The sequence below is a fragment of the Lactuca serriola genome, chromosome 6 (assembly GCF_051521515.1).
Source record: "Lactuca serriola cultivar US96UC23 chromosome 6, Lser_US96UC23_V15, whole genome shotgun sequence".
Classification (NCBI taxonomy): domain Eukaryota; kingdom Viridiplantae; phylum Streptophyta; class Magnoliopsida; order Asterales; family Asteraceae; genus Lactuca; species Lactuca serriola.
In genome coordinates, this window is record NC_136413.1 from 137,489,421 (window position 1) to 137,495,585 (window position 6,165).

Consider the following 6,165-nt stretch of genomic DNA (forward strand, 5'->3'; position numbering starts at 1 on the left):
ATGGGATGCAACTTTCAACACATAACCCAATTATACGTATAAAATCACAAGAAAAAAAGAACACATAAATCAAACCATGTGCATGAAGGAAAATATTCAACTTTCAAGTGATTCAACAAAACATATGCTACTACTGGTTAGATTAATAATATAACATTATAACCTGAACATGAACGTGAAGATGAAGATGAAGATGATTCTTCTTAGTCTTTATTGGCAACATGTAAATCCTCCAAATTTGATGCAACTACTTCAAAAAGTGAAGGCGAAGAGTGCTTGCTTGGGCCATTTAAAGCAGTTGTGGGTGTGGGTGGTGGTGTCTGCTATATTCTAATGGCTCCATATTCTGAGCTGGATACGTATGATTCACCTCCCGGTGAGAACCGTACATAATGGACTGGACCATGGTGACCTTTGTAGATTGCTACAAACACAAATAATAATAATAATAATAATAATAATAATAATAATAATAATGATAATAATAATAATAATAATAAATAAATAACAATGTACTCTAATTAATCTTAACCTTTTTATCCCACTATTGCTAAAATGTCGCTAAATGGAAGAAGAAAAAACAACATACTTTCATTGTCTTTTTTTATTATAGCATCATACTTTCATTGCTTTCTATTATATCATTGTACTTCCAATTTTTTTGTTTTTAAAAAAATCTAGCCAATTGTAACACTGTAATTTCCATTTGTTATATCTATCCAACTATAATAGTGAAAGTTCATTTGTATTTGGATGAAATTGCTATATAATGCTAGATTTTTCAATGTACATTGTTGTAATAGGAAAAAAAATAAGATGATAAAAACAACAAAATGGAAGTATGTTGCTATTTCTTGCATTTACGAAAAAAAATACATAGTAGATTTTCACATAAAATCAATAAAAAGAAATTTGCTTACCAATCTCTTCACCAGTATTAAAATCAAAGAGATGAATCCACATGTCTTCCCCTACAACAATAAACTTATTACCAAACTTTGGTTCCAATGATGCTGATTCCACAGTACATGACATATCATAGCTTTTCACCAGTCCAAAACTAAAAGCAAAAAAAAAAGATTTTAAAACTTATGAAATATGTATGTTGTACAGATCATAGAAATTAAGAGAGTTTATTTGAAACTTACTGATTTGCATCCCATAACTTGACACTAGATCCATATGCAGTGGTAATATAACGTCCATCTTTACTTACTTCAGCCTAAATATTTATTACATGTGTCAAAATGGCCAGATTTGGTCAAAACATATAAAGTTTTAGGGCAGGTCAATGCAAGTTGATTTGACCCACTAACACCTTTTTATTCATTTTTTTAATTTTATTAGTAACTGCTGGGGCAAAAATAAAACATTTTTTTTGCAATCAAAACCACAGAAGTTCCCAGCAATTAATTTACCATTTTGACCTGTTATATCCAGTTTCACAGGTAACCTTCCAAATTAACCATTTTGATGAATACAGAAGCAACCATTAAAAAAACTAATCCAATTATCTCTAATACAACAATTTAGAAGGTTGAGAACACTTGAGTATACTTGACCTTTTTCACTTTTTAGCCAAATTTCTTTAAATTTTAACTGTTTGACCTAGTAACAAACTAACAGTAAAACATAACCCAAAATAGACCTATATTCATATAAACTGATGAAAATTGACCCTAACCCTAAATAGAAACATAAGATAGTGTACAGAAACACACACACACACACAAAGTGAATTATTGAGTTAATTTCATACCTTACACCTCCTGAATCAGAGCAAGAGCTTAATATAGTTTGGTCACTATGTAGCCATGCAACTGTCCTCACTGATCCGGGGCTAGACTTCTCAGCTTCCTGTGGGGGTGCATCCGGACAATTTAAGTCACATATGCGAAGTATCTTCTCAAAACCACCCGTCAATAGAAGATGTGTATCCTATATATTAAACAAAATTTGTTACTTTTTATAATATTTATAAAAAAATCATGTTTTTAGGTAAAAATATGAAATAACCTCAGAGAAGGAACATGACCTAACAATATGTTTGTGGTCAAACGAGCGCAGTTCATCCCCTGTTAATGCATCACATATTTTCCTGCAAAAAGAAAGATCAATTATATTAAAAGCATGTTACAATTTCAATTATTAATAACAAGTACAGAAGAAAAATCTTTTGTATTAATATCAAAGTACCCACTCCATTCTACAAATATGGGGTAATTAATAATCTTTTATATTAATATCAAAGTATTAAATCATATGACTTGAATGAACAATTATTTCTAAGAATGATGCAGATTACAGCTACATTAATGAGAAGGTGGGCAAACTCCAAATGTTGTTAAATTGATTCCTCATCAAAGATAAGCCCATCTAGTTTAAAAGTTTTATTGTGTTAGTCGGTGGTTTTTAGATCATAGATAATTCAGAATTGATGGAATAAATTTGGCAAATGGAGGGGAGCAAAAAAACCAACTGATTCAGTAAAACTTTATCTAACATCAGCATCAATGAAGCCTTTTGTTAGAATAAAAGATGGTTATGGATACAAATAGCAGGCAACTCTATAGCCTTTTAGCAAGTAGTGTAGAAGGTTAAAGAAAAATTGTTGCTCATAAACAAGGCCAAACTAAGTTCAGGAATTTCATGTCCATAAAACCATTGGAAAATTAGCAAAGATAATAATAAAAAAAATCAGAGCACCTGAAATTCCAAGCCATCCACCTTCCAACATGCATTTGACTCCTATTTTCGGTCTATAGGAATCAACTACAAACAATTTCAAAGAGAAATCAGGTTGTATTCCAGGTAAAACCTAGAAAGCTGAACAATTTAATCGTACACAACACTGAGTGAAAACCAAAAAAAAAGATTATTTGTGTCCTCAGCAGTTATTTCAGGTTTAAAGACTTTGGAAGTTGCAAAAAAAAGAGAAAAATAGAACTTCACCATACCTGTAACTCATGCCAAGTTGCCAACATCGATCTACCTTTGATGATTCGATCAATGCATTTTCCTTAATATATTGACCTACGAGAGCAATTTACAAGCAAACAAACATAAAATTATCTTCAAAAAAGATAAGAATTTGCTAAAACACATAAAACAACGAACTGGATCAATTCAAGTACAATTTACGTTTACAAATCGTTTTCAGAAAACAAAAATCAATTTATGTTCACAAATTCTTCCTACTGACTTGAGAAACTTTTTAGGATCCTGTATGCGAAGGAATACAACCAGAAACATCGACAACAAGAGAGAACCTTGATCTAAAAATTGTAAGAGAGAGAGAGAGAGAGAGAGCACATTCAAAAGGAATAAATAGGGGAGCTTATTAGAGTGAGAGAGATGAGAGATGAGAGAGAAAGAGAGAAAGAGAGAAATGGAGGGGAAGAGTAGCTGCAACCCGTTAACTTTACCTTCACAATAATTGTCTTCGGTTGTGTTGTCGAAGTTGGCCCAGTAAAGTACGGAGTCAATCCAACTTCCTTCCACACAATCTTCTTTTCTCAATCCCAATTCCGAGAAGTTTTTGGTCATTAGAGCAAACCATCTTTTCCCCAAATCACTCCAAACCCTAACCCCTAACTCACTCATTCAATAGTGGGATTAATTTTGTATTTACGGGAAGATAGAGGGGAAGAAGATGAATACAAAAGTAAATACACCAGAGCAGTCAACCATGTTATGTAATTGCTTCACCGTTGGGCACCATCGTGAGTTGCAGCAGGGCGTTGTCAACGTGAAGAGTCGTAGACCCCCGATCGCCGGTTCTATGAAGGATAGTGTGAGGTCTGCATCCCTAGTTCTTTGAAGTGGGGTTTAAGAATTATAATAAGAGAACGTAAGAATGAGGTTTAGATGAGATCGTCGGTGAGGGACAAGAAGTGGTGATAGAAAGTAGGGTTTTTGTGGGAGACGGAGAAGCAAAATAAGAAGTGAGCCTTATTTTTTGGTCGCTGATTTTATTATATGGAGCAAGAAGAAGATAGCGGCGGGGGAGAAGAAGATAGATCCGACGAAGGTCAAAAATATGGAGCAAGGAAGAAGGAATGTGAATAGCCAGTGGTTGTGTCTAGGGTTAGAGAGAGAGAGAGAGAGAGAGAGAGAGGAAGGAGAGAATGGCTCTGTGCGAGAGATAAGGCGACCCAGAGGAGAGAGTGAGAAGCGGGGTATTCAAAATTTTAGAATTTTAGATCCCTCTTTAAAAACGCGCATTTAGTTAAAAAAAATATAAAGCGACATTTGTAGACGACACACACTTAAAATAAGCGCCCTCCGTGTTTTTAATTTTTTTTTGTTTGACACTGATTTTAGGGCACGTACAAATGCATGTCTTTTATCCTTCAAATTTTGGAAAATTGACATTAATTTTTAGGGCACGTACGAATGCGCGTCCTCTATCAGTGTGTGTCATTATTTGCGCGTCGTAAAAGGCTGTTTTTCTAGTAGTGCATGGTGGTTTCAGAGACTTGGTCATGGCAGAAGCGCACAAAACTCGATATTCCGTCCACCCAGGTTCAGATAAGATGTATCTAGATCTTAAAAAGCTATACTGGTGGCCTAACATGAAATCAGAGATTGCTACCATCGCGAGTAAATGCCTTACTTGCGCCAAGGTTAAGGTCGAATGCCAGAAACCATCAGGTTTACTTCAACAACTGGAGATACTTAAATGGAAATGGGAGCGGATCACAATGGACTTCATAACCAAGTTGCCCAAGACAATGGGTGGTCTCGATACCATATGGGTGATCGTAGACAGGTTAACCAAGTCTGCACACTTCCTGCCTATCAAAGAAATGGACAAGATGGAGAAACTCACTAGAACCTACATTAGGGAGATTGTACGACTGCATGGTGTTCCTATATCCATTATCTTTGATAGAGATAGTAGATTCACTTCAAGGTTCTGGAAGTCGCTACAAAGTTCCCTAGGAACTAGGCTAGACATGAGTACAACCTACCATCCGTAAACCGACAGACAAAGTGAGAGGATTATTCAAACTCTGGAAGATATGTTGCGAGCCTATGTGATTGACTTTGGAAATGCATGGGATATTCACCTACCCTTTGTCGAGTTCTCCTACAATAATAGTTATCACACGAGCATAAACAACTGCTCCATTAAAAGCCCTCTATGGCCGTAAGTGCAGATCCCCTTTGTGCTAGGCTGAGGTGGGTGACACCCAGTTAGCTAAAGGACGCATTCCTAACAGCACTCTTACAGGTCTGAAAATCATTCGGGAAATGACAGAGAAGATCGTTCAAATCCGTGAACGATTGAAAGCCTCTAGAGACCGACAGAAAAGCTACGCAGACAAGAGAAGGAAACTGTTGGAATTCCAGGTTAGCGACCGTGTTCTATTGAAGGTCTCACCCTGGAAGGGCTTGATACGCTCCGGAAAGCGTGGAAAGCTAAATCCAAGATAGGTAGGGCCTTTCGAGATTATCGCTAGAATCAGCCTTGTAGCTTACAAACTCAAACTACCTCGTGAAGTTAGTAACGTACATTCTACTTTCCACGTCTCGAACTTGAAAAAGTGTCTGTCCAACGAGACTCTTGTAATCCCACTCGACGAGATCGAGATCAATGAGAGCCTCAACTTCGTGGAAGAACCAGTAAAGATCATGGACCGAGAGGTCAAGCAAACAAAGAAAAGTCGTATCCCGATAGTGAAGATTCGCTGGAATGACAAGCGAGGACCTGAATTCACTTGGGAGCACGAGGATCAAATGAAACTGAAATATCCTCATCTTTTTACTTAGTTATTTGTAATTACTTAATTGCTTAAACTCTAATTTCGGGACGAAATTATCTCTACCGGGGGGATGATGTGACAACCTGAAATTTCTATCTTGTAAAAACATTCAATTCAATCAAATTCAGACTCATTTCTGCTATCTTTTAGCACTGTTTAGGGTCTGTTTGAGTGTATTAAGCCCAATACTTTCAAGAAGGAATGTTAGGAAGTGTTTTCTAGAGTCCAATGTGCAACATGAAAGCCGAAAACTCCATTCATAAGGAGTTTACGACCGTAAACTATAGTTTATGGTCGTAAACACCTCTTGGCCGTAAACTCATACCCATATATGAGTTATGCCCTCATTCTAGTCATTCCTTGCACTTCCAAGTTAAGAAAAGTCAACTCTCTTTCA

The 6,165-nt window shown here is 36.1% G+C and overlaps 1 pseudogene; it reads right to left on the minus strand.

Annotated features, from left to right (window-relative positions):
* Positions 1-203: 203 nt before the first annotated feature.
* LOC145060197 (uncharacterized) lies at positions 204-3,546 on the minus strand (annotated as a pseudogene).
* Between the last annotated feature and the right edge of the window lie 2,619 nt (positions 3,547-6,165).